This window comes from Cupressus sempervirens, chromosome 10, assembly GCF_028749045.1.
Source record: "Cupressus sempervirens isolate cs-2001-9-10 chromosome 10, ASM2874904v1, whole genome shotgun sequence".
Classification (NCBI taxonomy): Eukaryota; Viridiplantae; Streptophyta; class Pinopsida; order Cupressales; family Cupressaceae; genus Cupressus; species Cupressus sempervirens.
This window is the reverse complement of record NC_143127.1, coordinates 899,410,607-899,431,728: the sequence shown is the minus strand read 5'-3', so window position 1 is coordinate 899,431,728 and position 21,122 is coordinate 899,410,607.

Below are 21,122 nucleotides of genomic sequence, written 5' to 3'. Positions count from 1 at the left end.
TGTACTACCAAGGTACTATGTAGTCTATCAGTAACTTCGATTAAAGTTCTATGTAAACTCTTTACTTTCCTATTTTTCTCAATCAACTTGGTCAGGGATGAGATCAAATCTATTTGAACATCATCATCAATAGATAAGAGAGAGTAGAGTAGATGAACTAGATGGTTTAGTTTCATCCTCCCTTTGTTTCTTCACTACTTCTTTTATTCTTCTCTCTTCTTTTTCTTTATTTTCTCTTTCCTCTCTATCTCTCTTCTCTTCCAATCTCTTCTTTTCATCTTCCTCAATTTTCTTTCTTTTCTCTTCCTGTATAATTCTTCTCTTTTCTTCATCTTCCTTTCTTTTCTTTTCTTCCTGAAGTAATTTCTACTTGGCTTCCTCTATTTTCTTCCTTTCTTCTTCCACTAGCATTTTCTCTTGCTCAATTTGTCTCAACTTATCCTCAATATCATTGGTGTCTGGTTCATTTGGTTCAGAACCACCAAATGGATTGGTATCATCAATGTTTATGGTAACATTGGTTTGATCAATTTGCATAGTGTCACCACTTACTAACACTTCTCGAGTTCTAGGAGTTGGAGGAGATGCTACCTATGACTCTGTCAACATTTGACTAATTTTCATTGCAGTCTCACTTCTTAGCTTATCCTTTTCACCAATCATAAATAGAAATGGTCTCAATTTATTATGTAAATATAATGTTAGGTTATTCAATAGTCTTTTAACTTCTTCTTCTTCATCAGTCTTGAAAATAGTATTAAGCATAGACTTTCAAAGTTCAAGGTCTTCTTCCGTTGCAAGAGCCTTCTTCTGAATGAGTCTCTCATAGACTTTTTGGTTTATTATGCTCTCAAGATCCTTCAATTTTAGATTGTTTCATACAATATATCTCATAGTAGATATATCAATCTGGTTCTTCTCAAAATTGTTATAAAAATCATAAAACTTGTTCATCTAAATAAAGTTACCTTCATTGGAAATAATTGTATTGATCTTCTCAATCTTTGATTTCAAAGGTTGTTGAGCATTTCCTATTGATAGCTTAGATGCAGTCACTTTTTCTACTTGTGTGGTTTCTTGTTCCTCATCTTCTTCATCAATGGAATCAATTATCAACAATTTTTTCTATCTTTTACCTAGTTTGGTGGCCTATTGTTTGACTCTCTTTGTCTTAGTACACACTACTTCCACCAATCTCTTAGATTTTCTTTCCTAATCACTAGGCTCAACATTGGACACTATTGGATATAGAATGATCTATTCCAAATATGTCTTAGCAACTGATACTAACAAAGGCTGAATGTTTAGTACACCTTGCTTCATTATTTTTCTTACAACCTCATATTCACTCTCTATCATTCCAGCCTTTGATAGTGCCTTCTTCATTATTGATTCAACTTTCTTGTGTGATATCTTCTCCAAAGTTACTTGATGAGTTTTCTAAGTGATCTCATTATATGTGCCAAATCTATACTCTACTTTATCTTGGTATGAATTCAGCAACAAATCAATATAACCAATTGCTACATCATCATTCAATTTGTAGCTCAAGGGATCAAGAAATGTATCACATCATTCTACTACTTGAATATAAGTGTGATCTGTATCAACTAATATACAAATGTGTTCCTTGAATCTATCCACACTAACAAGTGCAATTCAAAATCTCTATTTCATTTCATTCTGAAATGTCCTCATTATTAGGTTGTCACTATCTAATATCTTGTCTATAGCATTCCTTTTGCATAACTTTATAATCTTCTCCATTGTGCATTTGTCACTACTCATGATGTCTATGCCTGATAAGTAAGGAAATATTTTAAGTACATGAAAGAATATGTGATTTGTCAATGACTGGAATCTAAGAACACCTTTCTTTGCTCTCTTGATCTTTTCAAGATTTTCTAAGAGTTGCATTCTTAGTATTTCACTAAGATTCACTTGTTCCTTCTCTATACATATCTTATGTGGTACATAAATGAATCCCATTGAAAGTTCATCAATATTAGAACTTGCACAAATAGAATAAGTAATAATTCTACTTAGAAATCTCACTTCATCTTGCTTGATGGTACTGATCACCATAGCTTTACAATTATACATTATTTTAGTATAACTTTCAACTTTCTTCTTGACAATTTTCTCATGTATAGGTACATTTCCTTGTTTACTAAGACCAGTTACCTCATGAATAAGGTCAACAAAAATGTCAACCATATTTTCTTGCATCCACAATTTTCCATCATGTATCGTACTCAATATAATCTGAGTCCATTCACAGTTTAATTCCCTTAGATTTTCAAATATGGGCTTTAATATCATGTCATGGTTGAAAAATAGTTCCATATCTTTGTTCATGAATTCACTACCAATCAACTCAAACTTGCTATTCAAATAAATTCCTACATCTTCAAGATAAACTATGTTGTTTGCAGTGATAGATAATGTTGAGTTAGGGTTTCCTTTAGTAGGCTTTATGGAAACAATATTTAAATTAGGTCTATCTTTGTTCTCAATATTGTGCACTAACAACATATCCATGATCTTATCAAACAAGAACTTTTATCAAATAAACTTGCAAAAAAATGATAAAATACCTCTTTCCAAAAATAGGGTTTTCTTTGAAATTTTTGTGACAAGATGCTTCTGAATGCTCTTTGCTTTAGATGTGTTCACAATGAAGTGAAAAACAATTCTTTACTCCATTTATTCCATCAACTTGAACTTGCATTAATTTTATACTTTTCAAATATGAAAAAGTTGTCACTTGCATTTTGTAATCAATTAACTGCTCAAGATCATCTATCCAATCTTCAAGTGTCACCTAAGGTTTACTATAGCCTCCTTTCCTCATGAAAAACATTCTCAAGACTTCACATCAAGAAATCCTCTACAAAAATGTACTTTTCATTTTCTGCTATAGAATTAACCTTTTTTGTAATACCATTAACTCTGAATTCATTCATAACTTGTTTAGATGAGCTCCAAATTACAAGTGAGCTTAGGTACCATCTAAACATAATTGGATACATCTTTTACCAACATTTCTACCTCTAATTTGGCTTATGAATGAAGTTCTCAAAATCTAATGATGTGAACAAGCTTAATTCAACTTAATTGAATCAAACTCAAGAACTAACTTTGATCTTCCTATCTCATCATCATTTAACTTTTCCTTTGAGATATCTACTCCTTTCATAAATGTTTCATTAAGTTCTTCTTCAAGTTCACTAATAATATTCCTTTGTTCTTCATTGTTTTTGTTAGTTTCAGAGTTCCTTTCATGGTTCCTTCTATCATTTTTGACATTCTTTCCATCATTCTTTCTGTTCCCAAAGTTTCTTCCACTGTTTCTTCTATCTTTGAATTTTATATCCATTCTATAATACTTCACTGTGTGTCCAAATTTGTTGCATAACTAACATACTAGTGCTCTACTTCTAGGATTTTGTTGATCATCAGGTGCATGACAATTCTAAGCAATGTGTCCTAAGTTGCTGCACTTATAACACACAATCTATCTTTTATCTTCATAAGATCTTCCTTCTCTTGATGTTCTTTCACTAGATCTTCTTCTATCTATAGGGTTAGTATTTATAGACATTCTACTATTTCTTCTATCATTATCATACTTAGGTTTCCTACAATCAATTGCATTATGACCCATACCATGACAATTATGATAATATAAGTCCTTAACATGATTAAATGACTTATTTGTAAAATTTCTTTTTCATATGACCTATTTCATTACATAGTAAACACTTACCTCTAAATTTATACCTAGTTGCCTTAGGAGTCTCATCATGCTTTGGTTCATCCAAGATTTTGACTTCCATGTCTTTTCTAACTTCATCAGGTTTCTCAGAAGATTGACTGGATTCAATCTTATCATCAGATTTGTCTTTCTCTTTCAAATCTAATCTAATCTCAAGTTTTTTTGTAGACATGTTAATTAGATAACCAAGACTAGTCTTATCATAAGTAGGTGTCTATATTGACATTGAATTATCAAGCTTTTCTCTACTAGAATAAAGCTTCTCAAGCTCCTGCTTACACTATTTTAATTCACCTTTCATAATAGTATTGTACTTATGGAGTTCTTCATGATCTTCTTTTGATATTTGAAACTTGGATGTTTTCTCTGCCAAACTTGCTCTTAGATCTACATTTCAAATTAGGTTCAACTTTACTAGGATCATTTCTTAAAGTCAACTTCAGATTTGTAATCTTCAACTCATGATTCAAGATCTTGTATTCTATCTTCAAATTTGAATAGTCATCATCACTAGTTCTAGATTAGTAGATTTAGGCGTGGATTTGAGATGTTCAATCTTTTCCTTTGATTGATCGATGTATAATTTGGAATCTTTATATCTGTCCTTTAGTTTAGCTCTTTCAAAAGTAAGGAGATCAATTTGTTCAAGAGCTTCTTCAAGGTTCTTCATCAATTGTTCCATATATATATAGGGATCTTACTTGAGTTGTTAAGTCTCTTCAAAGTAACTAAGCTCTAATACCAATTGTTAGAAATAGGGATTACTAGAGGGGTGGGGGATACATTAGTAATCTACAATATTTAGTCACCAACTAGATATTATTACTTAGTTTAAAACATACATAACAAAGAAATAAAGTAATGCTAGAGATTAATAGTAACAATACACAAAGATAACTCATAACACCATATTTTGTTAACTAGGGAAACCCTGGCTAAGGGAAAACCCCGGTGGGGATGATACCCAATATATAATATACTAAAATATAAGTTCCTTGTTAGAGGATGGATAGTGTTAGGAACCAATGAGAAAATTCAGTATATGGACACCCTATTAGGAGACTTTGAATCCCTATTAGGAGATTCCAAGCCTATTAGGAGTTGTGGTATAATGTATGAAAGAAGATCCCACTATCCAAACATGCAATTTCAACTACAAGAAAAGCTCACTACTTAAACAAGTAATTTAGTATTATCTATCTTCCTCTGATCTCTGTTCTTTAGGTTAATCTCAGATCACCAAATAACTCATGTAAAACTTCACACATATCGCTTTCACAAAAGTTCACATATAGTCACAATTCACAATTCACACTTGCACTTTTCTTTCATAATTGTTGACATCTTATTGCAAGATATCCTTTTCATAAATACCATGCCTTTACACAAATTGTTGTTGGGTTGAACAAGACCACAAACCATTTAAGTTAGAGTAAACATCTAGGATGTCAGCCCTAATTGGACAAGTAATTCTTTTGTAAACAAAACAATTCTTTCTTTCAATTACACTATCTTATTTCACTTCAAACATGATTATCTCCATTCTATATAGTCCCTACTAACTTTTGAGGTTATACACATCATCACTAACGTGTATACTATCTCTATGTAACTTCACTAGTCATAATATGATGTTAGCAACAATTTATAAACAAAACAATACACTACTGTAAACCAAATTCTATACAAGTAAACAATTTTCTAATTACCAAACACTAAGTAATGATTTACCAAAGGTAATGATTATTAATAACAGGAAAATGATAGGGAATTTTTGGTATCAATATATTACAAATTATGTAAAAGAAAAATATTACATGATGCATTCATCGAAATCATTGTATGTTTTTAAATTCCATACCTCTACTTTATGTATGGTAGCTATCCACTATCATTGTATATAGTCCATGATAGTAGAGTTCAAAAACTAATAACTTAATTATAAAAATATACAAGTCAAAAAAAATTCTATAAATAAATCATGACTAAATCATACTTGACATTGATCATACATCAATGAACATTTAGTTGATCATCATCTTTATCCATGTCATTATCATCACCACCATCATCATACTTTTCACTTTGATCATCATCATCACCATCACCATCTTCATCTTCATCAGCATCAACATCATCTTCATCACCATTATCATGACCATCATGACCATCTTCATCAGCATGATCATGATCTTCATCATCATCATCATCATCTCTATCATCAACAACATCACCAAAATCAGCATCTTGTTCTTCTTCTTCATCATTGTGTAATAGTCATTTGTGACCATCATTTACTTCATCTTCTGATTCTTCAATATCTTCTTCTTTCATCACATTATACTTTTACCAACCTTCCTCTTAGATCATGTCTAGCAACAAATGACCAACCTGGTCTATGTGGAATGCCAAAGTAAAGAAATTTATCATATTGGCTTGGAAGAACATAGGGCTCATTTCCAACTGGCTCAAATGGCCTTATATTAATCATTGTAAATCTACTATCATAGTCAATAATAGTCTTATTAGGATCATTTCAATTGAGTTGTAGCCTATATCATGTGATGATAAATATAACTAATTTGAATGAATTAAAGTCATACTCAAGTATATCATCCAAAATTCCATAGTATCAATTTTCAGACTGTTGAGGATGTATGTCATTTCTAGACAAAATATTGAAGACCTCAAAGACTACACTTATCTTAGAATCACAATTTTTCTTCATCTTATCTAACTTTTCTATGTGAAATTTATGACCATGGTAGTACATAGCTTTGTAGTGTTTGATATACAATTATTCAAACATGTCAAAATTATTTGCATCAATCTATGAGTTGTTATTAAACTTATGGGTCATGATTAGTAATCTTCCACATAACTTTCTATCTCTTAAGCTATATGCTAGATCAAGTACCATTGGCATAATATTGGGATTTACATTACAATTAGCTTCTTTAACCAGTGATACAACATCATCCCAGTTTAATGACTAGCCATTTTTTTGGGACCATTGAATCCATACCATCATCCAATCAAGATTGTTTTTAATATACAAATGTAGTGCCTCCCACTCACGACCAACTATAAAGAAAACAACTAGACCAATTAGAAACAACTTATATTGACGATGGATAAGAATTAATTAACTACAATAAAATCTTATAATTACCCCTCACTCTCCTCAATCTACCTTTCCTCATTAGATACTCCCCTTCAAATTTGTTAATAGATTCAGGATCCCAAATGCAATCTACATGGATATTTACTGCAAACTTTGAAAGATATTTATTAATGTATACCATCATATAGTATACCACATATCCCTCTACCATAGAACCTTCAAGATGTTCTCTTTGTTAAACCAAGCCCTTTATAAATTTCAAGTGCCTCTCAAACATCCACATTGACCTATTTTGTATAGGTCCACACAGTTCAATCTCCTTAACTTGATGTATGAGGCAGTGTTCTTGAGAATTGAAAAAAGTTGAAGGTAGACGCTTTTGTATTTCACACATAAGCTATGGAATTTTTTTCTTCCAATATTTCATATTCTTTTTTATCAATTTCTTTAGATGATAACCACCTAAAATAGATTCAACATGCAACAACATATAAATGAGATTTTAGATTTAAATATACAATAGATTACATAAAATGTAAAGCAAGTCATTAATATAATATATATACAACAACTCTAAAAAATAACACTTCTAACCTAATGTATTTTCTAATATGATATATAACTTTTTAAATATTTTCGTCAAACTGGTGTGAGAGGGGTAAAGGTAAGATGTACTAGAATCATTAAAAAATAATCTTTTCAATATATTATGAAATAATACAATAGGTAGTATATGAAATTTTACAAGTATATCAAGTAAATAGAGAACATGACTTATCTTAATGAAGGTATGCCAATCATATGTTTTCAACTCTAGCCCAAAATCATCTTTCTTTGATACAAGACTACTTATATTTGCAGCAAATCCTATGTAATTTTTTTCTTTTTTATGACTTCTTTTAATGCATCACTTTGTTGCTCCATTAATAGGAAAAGAATGACACTCATATTTATGCAATCTCCATTGCTACTTGTGTTAGGATTATAGATGGAGTAACTGAGAGGGGGCGGGGGGGTGGGGTGAATCAGTTACCACAAAAATAAATCCACAAATCCCTTAGATGTCTTAATAACTAGTTACTGTTGTCACTTGGTAAGTATACAGAAAAATGTTGTAACTCGATAGATGCAGTGTTTGTTAACTTATTACTAAACTTTAAGCATTCATAGTGATTAACATGCAACCATAAAATAAATAACATGAATAAAAGAAACACTAGATTTAACATGAAATCCAATATGGAAAAAACAACGAAGTAACTAGCTACCAATTTTCACTCTTCTGAAGTGAGCCCTATTAGGAGCCAACCCTATTAAAGGTTACAATACTCACTATTAGGTGTGATCCTATTAGAGGATTTAATCACCTTGTTAGGAGTGGCCTTGCTAGAGGTCTTTAGAACAATTGAAGTGAAATGACACCTTGTTAGAGGATTTACAAAATGGTTATTAAACCAACTCTGTTAAGAGATTTGAAATCACTGTTACAATAATTAGAAAGTAATAATGAATTGACCTGAATAAGATGCAACTAAATTTGTTGATTACAGATCTCTATTCTGCACCATTAGATCCTCTTTGATCAAATATAGCTTTGCTTCTCCTCAATGATCTCTGATCATCCTTCAAATTCACTTCCACAATAATCAGTCTCCTTCTTATTCACATTACATCGACTCCATTACTTGCGCTTAGAATTTGCAACTTGACTTCTCATATATACCATTCAGACTATCAAGTTGGCTCATTCATAAGTTACATTTACCTATAAACCATACATCAGTTGGCTACAAATATTACTTTAAACAAATAAACATTATTTCATAAATCAATGAAATCCTTACCCTGCTCGATAAATATTATTTCCAGAAATAATTTCCTGAGTTAACCGTCTTGACTCGATTAACATTGCAACATCTACAAAATCCTTTGGTTTCCGAGTTAACTCGGTAAGAACTAAATTCTTTCACTATCCAAGAGAGCTCGGTAAGAATTATTTCTGCCATATTACCCTTTAATGATCGAGTGAGCTCGGTAACAACTGAATTTCTTTGTTTAACCTTGAAAGCTCAATAATTATTTGTCTATGCAAGGTACAACTTGAGAACACTTGATAGACACTGTAAACCTTCTTTGCTAACCTTCTGAGCTCAGTAGGCTTTGTCTTTTGCCTTGCTAACCATCTGAGCTCGGTGGACTCTATCTTTTATCTTGCTGACCAACTAAGCTCAATAGACTCTGTCTGATGACTAATATGACATTTGTGTAACATCAAAGACAACACACAATTGAACAATTGTATCCAACAATCTCCCTCTTTGTCATTGAAGGAAACACAACATGTCATAGCAGAATGAAATTTGAAAATAGGTCTTTATTGACAAAATAATTCACCCTCTTCCTCAAAATATAATAATCTCCTTCTTTCATAATAATCTCTCCCTCTTACACAAATACTTATAATTTTTGCAAATTTCAAAAAGATATGACAGTATCCTCTCCCTCTTTGACAACACAAATCAAATGAATAGCATTGTACCTTTTTTACTAATTCATATGCAATGTCTTCATTACTTTGTTGTATCAACTGATAGATCTTCAATTCTGTTCATGTTGATGCATCACTAAAACTATATTTAGTGAGCTTCAGATAGGGGAATGACCCCTAACTTACCTCTTAGATACAAGAATGCATCCTTAGGTAAAGGCCTTTTGAATATGTTAGTAATTTGTTCCTTTGTATGGACATATTCCAATCTATTTTCCTTTTCTTGTACCAATTCTCTAACAAAGTGATACTTTATAGCAATATGCTTGGTTTTTGAATGCATCACTAGATTCTTGCATATACTAATTGCACTTGTGTTGTCACAAAACATAACAATAGGTTTTTTAATTTCTTGATTCATACCTTTCAATAATGTTTAAACCATACAATGTTTGAGTAGTTTACTATTGCTGCAACATATTTAGCCTCTGCTATGGACTGGGATGTACAGTTCTTCTTTTTACTTGTCCAAGAAACTGACCTCTTTCCAAGAAAGAAAGCTCCTCCACTTGTACTCTTTCTGTCATCAACATTCCTTGCCCAATCTACATTAGTGAACACTTTTAAAGCTAGATTTCCTCTAAGTTTATACCATAATCCATAATCTTTAGTTCCTTTTAAGTATATCATGATCCTTTTGATTTCCATCATGTGATTTTCTTTTAGTTTTGCTAACAATCTTGCTACAATTCCTACTACAAGAGCAATGTCTAGTCTTGTGTGCACTACATACTACAACTTTCTAATCATAGATCTATACAATGTCTAATCCACTTCCTTTGATTCATCATCCTTGGTAAGTTTTAGTCTAGTACACATGGGAGTTCCAATTAGTTTGTAGTCTTCCATACCAAACTTTTTTAGTATCTCCTTGATGTATTTAGATTGAGTGATGTAGATACCATTCTTATTCTATTGAATTTGAAGAACAAAATAGAATTTGATTTCTTCAAACATTGACATTTCAAATTTTTTCTTCATTTTTTCTAAAAATTTTGTGCAAAGATCATCATTTCCTATGAACAAAGTATCATCTACAAATATTTTTGCCAAAAAAATCTTATTATCTAGTCCTTCCTTTATGTACAAATTACTATTCTCATTAGTTCTTTGAAAACCAATCTGAATAAGATAGTTATGCAGTCTTTCATACCATGCTTAAGGTGCTTGTTTTAGACCATACAATGCTTTATGCTATTTTTATACCATGTCCTTCTTGTCTAGATCAAAAAAACCTTTAGGTTGTTCAATGTAAACCTCTTCATCCAATATGCCATTGAGAAATGCTGACTTGACATCCATCTGATAAACTTTGAATCCTTTGTATGCAACATATGCAAGTAAGGTTCTGACACCTTCCAATCTTGAAACAAGAGAAAAAGTTTCTCCATAGTCGACACTTTCTTCTTGAGAGTATCCTTTGCATACTAGTATAGCTTTGTTCCTTGACACCTTACCATCTTCATTTAACTTGTTTCTGAATACCCACTTAGTTCCAATCACATTCTTGTCCTTAGGTCTAGGTACAAGAGTCCATGTTTTTTTTTTTCTCTATATGTTCTATCTCTTCATTCATAGCTTCAATCCAACTTTCATTGTCTAATGCATCATTTACATTTCTAGGTTCAAAATCAGCAAGTTAAAAAGTGCTTTTCAACTTACTTCTTGTCATTATTCCTTCTGATTTATCTCCAATGATTTGATCTAGTGTATGATGCTTCTTGACATATTTGGCTAACACAAGCTTCTTGCCTTTTAAGTGACTTGCATTGTTATCCTTCTGTGCTTCAACTTCTGGTTATGATTTTGGTTGCTCGGGCTCAGTAGGTGTTGATTTGGTAGCTTCTATTTGCAACTTGGGTTCTTGCAACTCGGTAGGTATTAGCTTGCTTTGAACTTCCTACAACTCAGTTACTAAAGACTCAAGAGTTGAAGATTCCTAATTGTCAGGTGTATTTGACATTGTATCAGGTTTAATGTAAACAAATCTACTATAATCTTCAGGTTCCCTTTTACTTTCTTCTTCAGTTCTTTCTACAAACTCATCAACTTTCACATGTGAACTTTCTATGACTTTGTGAGTAGACAAATTCAAACATCTATATGCTTTGCTTTTGTTAGAGTATCCCAAAAATATTTCTTCATCACCTTTTACATCATATTTACCTTTTCTAGATTCTTTCAAAATGTAACATTTTCTTCCAAATACTTTTAGGTAACTTACATTGGGTTTGTAGCCATACCATAACTCATAGGGGGTTTTGAATGAATCCTTTTTTAGCTATACTCGGTTCAAAGTATGAACTCTAGTGCTAATAGCTTCCTTCCATTATTTCATAGCAATGCTTTTCTCAATCATTAAGGTTCTTGCACAGTCCATGATAGATCTATTCCTTCTTTCTACTATTCCATTTTGTTTAGGAGTTCCAGGTGTTGAAACTTGTCTTTTGATTCCCCTTTCAATGCAAAAGTTATTGAACTCATGTGAAATGAATTCACCACCTCTCTCAATCCTCAAGCATTTCAATCTTTTACTTGTTTCCTTTTCTACTCTAGCAAAATACCATTTGAACTTTTCAAATGCTTCTGATTTCTCTCTTAGGTACATGACAGTCATCATTCTTGAATAATCATCAACAAAAAGAATGAAATTTTTTCACTAGTATAACTTTCAATGCCAATAGGTCCACACAAATTAGTATGCACAATTTCTAGAATTTCTTCAGACTGATAGTTCTTGCTTTTAAAGCTAGTCTTTCCCATTTTGCCAATTTGACAATTCTTACATAAACCAACCTCAAGTTTTTTTTTATGTTAGGAATGCCTCTTACTTTCCTAAATTTACTTATTTTTACAAAGTTGTCAAAGTTTACATGACATAACCTCCTATGCCATAACCAACTTTCTTCAACTTGAGCAATAAAACATGAACATTCACCAAGTTCAAGATAAAAACAAGTTACCTTTTGTTTGAGTGCCTGATCCAATCAGCTTACCTTTGCCATCCAACAGTCTTACTTTTCTATGCATGGATTCTACTTTAAATCTATTATTGATTAGTTATGCCACACTCAATATATTGTGATTTAGTCTTTCTACCCAATATGCATTGTCAGATACAAGTTCCCTGGTCACTGAGATTCTTCCTTTTCGTTTTATACAACAAGGTTCATTGTTGCCAAATCTTACACTGCCACCATCATAGTCTTCAAAATGTTCAAACTTAGTTGTATTACTAGTCATGTGATGAGAGCAACCACTATCTATAGTCCATGTATCATTTTTGCTCATATGAGAAATTAGTGCCATTTCTTCATCATTATCGGACTCTTTACAACAATGTAAACAATTTCATCTTCTTCTTCATCATCAGAATCATTAGAATCTTTAGCCATGAAACATGTTTTCCTACCTTTATCTTTGAATGATTTTAAGTCTTTCTTGCCATTGCACTTGTGACCTTTCTTCTCATCCTTGGTCTACTTATTTGGGCACCTAGCTACAATATGTCCAATTTCTTTACAAGAAAAATAGATTAGAGGAACCTTACCTTTGTATTTCCCTTTGCCTCTTGAATATTTCGTTTCTCACAGAGCTTCAACCACCTCAAGATCACTGTCTAAACTCTATTCTGATTCTTCATCACTATCTGACTGAGGATCTTTTATCTTTTACCCTTTTTCTTTGAGTGAAAGCTTGGTTTCAAATGCTAATTCAATGTTTTTGGAAGTTGGAACATAATTATCATAGTTATCTAACTCAAATGCAGTCAATCTTCCAACTATGGCCTTTAAATTTATCTTATGATTTGCTTCACATCTTCTTTCTTGAATTGCAGAGACTTTGATTGCATAAATAGGAAGTAGAGTTCTAAGAACTTTACTTATAATTGTCTCCTCCTTTCTATATCCTCTAGATGCTTTGATTGCACTAACACATGCTTTAACTCTTTCAACCTATTTTTCAATGTTTTCATCCTCTCTCATCTTCATTTGATCAAATTGTCCTCTGAAACTTTCTTCTTTGGCTCTTCTTACATTATCATCTCCTCCATGGATCTTTTTCAGCTTGTTCCACATTTCAAAGGAAATTTTTCAATCCTTGATGTCATCAAATTCTTCATAACTTAGAGAAGATGCTATATCTATCATCATGTTGTTGTGATTCTTCTTTTCAACAATATCATTGATAGATAATGTACTAGCAGGCTCTGCATCTTTTTCATCAAGGTACTTTAGTCCTAAATTACCAATAGAAGCCAAATGAAGTCTCATCAATCCCTACCATGCTAAGAAGTTGTCCCTATTAAGTCTTGTAATTTCCCTCTTGTAAGACATCCTAATATTTAGCTTAGATCCTTGAAATCTTTTCCTAAAAGCACAAAGAGCTCTAATACCGATTGTTGGGATTATAGATGTTGTAACTGAGAAGCGGGGGGGGTGGGGGTGTGAATCAGTTACCACAAAAATAAATCCACAGATCCCTTAGATGTCTTAATAACTAGTTACTGCTATCACTTGGTAAGTATACAAAAAAATGTTGTAATTTGATAGATGCAGTGTATGTTAACTTATTACTAAGCTTTAGGCATTCATAGTGATTAACATGAAACCATAAAAGAAATAACATGAACACAAGAAACACAAGATTTAACATGGAAAGCCAATATGGAAAAAACTACCAAGTAACTAGCTACCAATTTTCACTCTTCTAAAGTGAGCCCTATTAGGAGCCAACCCTGTTAAAGGTTACAATACACACTATTAGGTGTGACACTATTAGAGGATTTAATCACCCTATTATGAGTGGCCTTGCTAGAGCTCTTTAGAACAATTCAACTAAACTATCACTTTTTTAGAGTATTTACAAAATGGTTGTTAAACCAACTCTATTAAGAGATTTGAAATCACTGCTAGAATAATTAGAAACTAATAATGAATTGACCTAAATAGGATGCAACTAAATTTTTTTATTACAGATCTCTATTCTACACCATTAGATCCTCCTTGATCAAATATAGCTTTGTGGCTCTTCAATGATCTCTAATCATCCTTCAAATTCACTTCCACAATAATCAATCTCCCTTCTTATTCACATTACATCGACTCCATCACTTGCACTTAAAATTTGCAACTTGACTTCTCATATATACCATTCAAACTATCAAGTCAGCTCATTCATAAGTTACATTTACCTATAAACCATACATTAGTGGGCTACAAATATTACTTTAAATAAATAAATATTATTTCATAAATCAATAAAATCCTTCATTGGCCAACCCTGCTCAGTAAATACTGCTTCCAAAAATAATTTTCTAAGTTAACCATCTTCACTTGGTTAACATTACAAAAAATTTTGGCTATCGAGTTAACTCGGTAAGAACTAAATTCCTTTGTTGTCCAAGAGAGCTCGGTAAGAACTGTTTCTGCCATATTTTTCTTTAATGACTGAGTGAGCTTGGTAATAACTAAATTTCTTTGTTTAACCTTGAAAGCTTGGTAACAACTGTCTGCACAAGGTATAGCTTGAGAATTCTTAGTAGACACTATAAACCTTATTTGCTAACCTTCTAAGCTTAGTAAGCTCTATCTTTTGCCTTGTTAACCATCTGAGCTTGGTAGACTCTGTCTTTTGCCTTGCTGACCAACTGAGCTTGGTAGACTCTGTCTGATGACTAATATGACATTTTTGTAACATCGAAGACAACACACAAATGAAAAATTGTATCCAACACTTGATTTAATAAAATCTATCAGTGCATGAATGGATTCATGAATGTTATTACAAATTTAGACAATTTTTTCTCTATCATGCTTTCCATCCAATATTTTTCATAGTGTATTACATTCTTCATAATATGCATAGCATCAAAAAAATGTATGATTGGGAGATCCTTGTAGTATGGTAACCTACTAAATTGAGTAGAATAACTTTTTATTCCTCTAGGAAGTTGGTCATTGATGCCTTGATGACCTTCACAAGCATCAATTACATCATTACTAAATAAAAGATAATATCACAATATAAATTTCAAACTTCAGATTGTAAACTAGACATTACTTCGATGATTTCATTGATCATTTTCCAACTTCCATAGATGAGGTGTCATTCTTTGCAGCCTTGATGTTGTCTCTTTTTTCCCATTACAAAGATATTTTTCAGTAATTTAATACTTTTGATTATTGTGGAGAAAGTGCCTAAACTCATCGAACACCTACTTTCCTAAACTTCTTGAATGACGAGATTTCATCTTTGAACTGAAAACTAGACATGTGAATTTTTCCTTTGCCTAAAGACCTAGAAGATCATGTACAATTATCATACACAACTTAAGCATACAACAATAATGTGTAAGCACTATAACAGACCAAAAATAATACCTTAACAATATAACATACCACAAAAATGAGTTAGCCCAGGGGAATCATGTATTCTCTATACAAGCATTGCATGGAATTGAAATTTTCTTTGTCTTATTGGTCTAGAGATGTCAAACATAGTGACCCCATTCCATAACTTCAACAACTCATCAATAACGAGATCAATATGCATGTTCATATCTTTAACTTGGTACTTACCTAGTAATTGAATGAACATAAAAAATATATAATTATTATGACCATTTTGATGCATTGTTTATAAATTAATTTAGATAATTATTAAATGAAAAAATACCTAGTACAATAATTGACAACATTATGTGTTTCCTCTTTATGGACATCCAAGGAGGAATGTTATTGTTAATAACAAAAATAGGCCACTCTAAGTAAATAAATCAAATATCTCCAAATGGATTGACACTATCTACTAACAATGCATGCTTGAGATTATGAGGTTCTTCTTTAAAGCATGGCCATGTTTCTTCTATCTCTTTAAATAGAAAACCATCTATAGGCATTCACATAATGTCATCTTCACTTCTATTGTGTGCATGGTAATCCATAAATTGTGCCAAGCTAATGCACCTGAATAATTATTCAAGATGTGGAATAATGAGATTGAACTAAAGAACCTTGTGAGGCACCCTTTTTATTATTTGATTTGACTGATATCTACTAATATGACAATTAAGGCATTTTGTTATAAATTCATATTGTTTATGATATAGAATGTGATCATCAGGACATGCATGTATTGTTTGATACTTCATTCCACTTTGAGACATAATAGTAGATAATTCTCAGTATGAACAAGGTAGAATGTTTGATAGTGGTAATAAAGACTCACCTATCAACCTACAAAAACAAATATGAATTGTTAATAAAATGAATACTAATGGTATGCTAACATTGAAGATGAAAAAAATGACATACCTTAGCATACATGACATTGCTACATTCGATAAACTATTCATAAGCTTCAAGTTCACCAACAACACTATAGCAGAGAGAAGATTTATTTGGGAGCCTTGGGATAGGGGCTCATGTGACTTCTCAAGTATAGGTATATCAAGACCATCTTCATCATCATTACCAAATGCACTAGTACCATCATCATGAGTATTTTCATCAGTTGCGCCAATACTATCTTCTTCAATCATGTCCTCTAGCACATTATCATCTTCTTCTATGGGAGTGTTATACTCAGCTTGGATATTTAGATCTCCATGTTCCTCTACTTTGAAATCAACATTCACCAATCGAGAAAAAACATAGCCCCCTTCAATGTGACCATGTTGGCTAAAATGACTGCAAGCTGTTGTGATTAGAATTCTTCAATTCTTTAAACCCTTGTACTTTTTTCAAGGACAATTAAATTTATAAAATTTTCATTAGAATTGAGAGCACAATCTAGCAATTATCTCGTTATTTTGTTCTGGGTTCATATTTTCAAGCATGGTCTTTCTTCAAAGGAAAATATATTTGCAAAATTATTGGACATGTTGTACTTAATGTTTATATCTAGACATATGGTTTTTAAAGAAAAGTTTGTTCACCTCACTCAAATTCATCCATATTACAATCAATGAAAATTTGCAAGGACAAAATTTAGAAGAAGCCAAAGATTTCATTGTAGGTATCAACTCACAAAATCCAATCACAAAAACAAAAGGAAAGAATTTGTAGAAATGAAAGATGTAGAAGTAGAAGAGTTGGACAAGGTTTCAATAAACTCAAAATTGTTAAATCTTCCAAAAAAATGGAACTCTTATATGTTCTATGTACAAAAAGCCAAAGTAAGGTAGTGGTGTAGGGGCCCAAGGTCCTAAACAAGATAGTCAAAGAAAATTGTTTGGATAAATTAGGTGATTAATAAGTGTCCAAGTTGACACATGGCAATAAGTCAATCTCAAGGATCCTAGAATGCATTTTAGGCAAATTTCTTGCATGTTGTCATAAAGCCTATGGGAAAGTTGTAGGTTAGTCAACATTGGTCAATGCTATGAGTTGACCAAAATTCTTCAATTTTATGTTTTTTAGAGTTATGCATAATTTATCAAGTTTTGCTAGGCATTTAAAGTCATTTGTTTGGAAATATTGAAAAGTTGCAAAAATTGTCAAAAAGTTGTCATGCAATTTTTCTTGCAAATTTGGAAGGTCAACAGTCACAGTTTTGTTTTGAGCAAACAAGTAGAGTTGAATATGTTGACCTATAAATTGAATGTTCATTACAAGGTAGATAAATGAAATATTTTACTTGTAATCTTCACAAATATTTCATTAGGCATGGTGCAAAATAGAATAGCATTAAAATTTTCTATAAATGTTAATAAATTTTTTATGTGCTCATGAAATTGAATGATTTCAAATGAACCCATTCAAAATCAAATATTTTTACTTGTTATCTTCACAACTATTTTATTAGGCATGTGAGGAAAATAGAATAACATTAAAATTTTCTATAAATGTCAATAGATTTTTATGTGCTCATGAAATTGAATGATTTCAAATGAACCCACTAAAAATAAAATTTTCTTGAATGTGAAGACTCTGAACTACATATATCTTTTGCATGATTGCTTCAGATTCAAAGTGGGAGCTTTAAGAAAAATGAGTAGGTGTGATGATTTTTTCAGATAATAATTTGACAAAAGGTGGAGAAATTAGAAGCCTAATTGTAGTTGCATTGAAAACCATAAAATGGTGCATACTTTTATTTTAGGAGATGGATCACCTCAACACCCATAGACACAAGATATATATTGAAAGATGGAGACTTGGCTTTGGAGATGAAGGTAGTTAGGTATTTCTAGATTTAATTAATACATTGGATCTAAAATCATTTCCAATTATGTGCTGAGAGAAATTGTTCTTAGAGATGTGACCTAGGTATTATAGGTTATTGATTATACAAAATGGACCAAAATGTCATGTCCCCTTTTTCAAATAATTAAAAATAATAAACTTTGCTAAGGCAGGCAGGCTCCAAAAAGGTGAAGTTTCGGCAAAAGGGGCTAATCTTTGGAGACCAATGGACTAATAAATAAAAATTATTATTAAATTATATTTTATTAACCCCTCTTGGATTTGAGTTAGGATTATGCCCTCTTTTAAGGGGTTTTGGAGGCATTTTGGGCTCATTCCAAAACTTGATTTTTGCTCATTTCTTCGTTGTTCTTCAGAGGCTGCCAAACTTATGGAGAAGGAGACCCAAGAACAGGAGTTTTTAGGTTTATAGGAAGGCTAAGGATAGGATTTTGAAGCCATTTCATGTGCATGCTCATACAGAGTTGGCCTTTGTGCTGAACAGTGCAGATTTGTGGGTTTCCGAGTGTTTTTTTTGTATCAGTTTGGTGTTTCAGGTTGAGTATTTCATATCAGTTTGGGTTGCTGTTGTATTTCAGACTTTTAGATGTTAAAATAGATCTGAATATATGTATTTGATCATGATTATACTTCTGTGATAGATCATTAGTGTTTTTGTGGTGTTTTCGGGCTATTCTATGTTATTTTCGGGAGCCCAATGAGCATTGTTTTTATCGTCCATTTGGGAGCTGTTGTGTAAATGTTATAAAGATATGAAAATTTCATTTTGTAGGCTGTTATGCTACTGAAATTTCTATAAAAATTTCCACTTTCTAATTTACTAATAATATGTGAAGCTGTGAAGTTTTTGGCACTATTTTTGACATACCCGATTTGGGGTTTATTGAGAAATTGGTGGATCTTTGAAAGATTGGTGGTTTGATCTTAAAGATCTGATTAGAGGCTTGAAATATCATATAAAATTAGTAAAGGGACATTCCAATGGTATCAGAGCTATTATCTTGCCAGCCTAAGGGTTTTTAGAAGTTTGCATGTCAGTTTTGACAACTACCCAAATCTTACATGTCATAATTTATGGTTGCATGTTGCTTCTAATTAGTCGCATGTCAAAATTTATAGTTTCATGCTACTTCTAATCATTTGCATGTTTGTTCTTGGTGAATTTGGTGGTTGCATGTTGCTTCTAATCAGCTGCATGTCAAAAGTTATGGTCGCATGCAACTAAGTGAAAGAGAAAAAAGATATTTACAGCGAGAAAAGAATAAACAAATTTTGATCAAACCTCCAGTTGAAAGTAAAAGTAAAAAATCCAAGGAAGGGAAAAGTATGGCTGATCCAAATGAGATGGAAAGGAAATTCTTTCAAGACATCCAAAATACTCAGAAGCAAATAGTGGATAGTTTGGCAGAAACTAGAGAGGCTTTGCGAATATTGACAGAAAAACTACAAGGAGTTGCATCTATTAATGAGAAAGGGAGCACTTCAGAGGAATCAAGAAATCTAAAATCCACACCATCTAAATCAACCAAAACTATTTTCTTGCCTACATATGAGCCACTAGTACTAAATCTAGCTATTAATCATGTGGAAGAGGTTACAGGTAACTTGATTGCATTAAGAGCTACTTACAATGGTTAGATGATGACTTCCGTAGTTTAGTTCCTTTTAGAGAATATGTGGATATGATGAACACTTTGATGCCCAAAAAAGAGAATAGGAGGGAGCATGACATAAGTGGAAGAGAACTCAAAAATAAAATAAGCAAGTTTATAGCACCTACTTTTGATGGAACAAATAAAATTTCAGCTAGAGCATGGCTACAAAAATTACAGACTTTCTTCACACTTAACCCCATGAAGGAGAGTGATGCTATTCAATTTGCAAGTCTACACTTAGAAGATGTAGCTTATGATTGGTGGTATCACAAAATGACTACTGAAGGTCATGATCAGGTAACTACATTTGATGATTTCAATCAAAGAGTGATAGATAGATTTGATCTCAAGGATAATGAAGAGTACTTTAAAGAATTGTCAAAGTTGAAGCAAATCAAATCAGTTAATGAGTATATAGAAAAGTTTCAAAAAGTGGTTGTTATAGTACCTAATATGAGTGAAAAGAGGTTTGTTTATCTTTTTCTTGATGGTTTAGAAGATTCTGTTAAGGTTTTGGTTAAGGCTTTCTCACCCTCAACCTTACAGGAAGCCATCAAAAGAAGCTTGCAACTTGAAACTTGCGTGCCTATGAAACCAGTCACTAATCAAAAACCCCCAAATCTTTGGCAACATAAGGGAAATTTTCAGAAAAAGACTTTCCCAACACTACCACCAAAAGATGTGATAAATGTGGCAAACAAGAAGGTAGATGAAGAGACTAGGAGTGAATTACAAAGGAAAAAGCTTTGTTTTACTTGTAGAGAACCATGGGTTCTAGAACATAGATGTTTAGGGAAAGGTCAAGTGC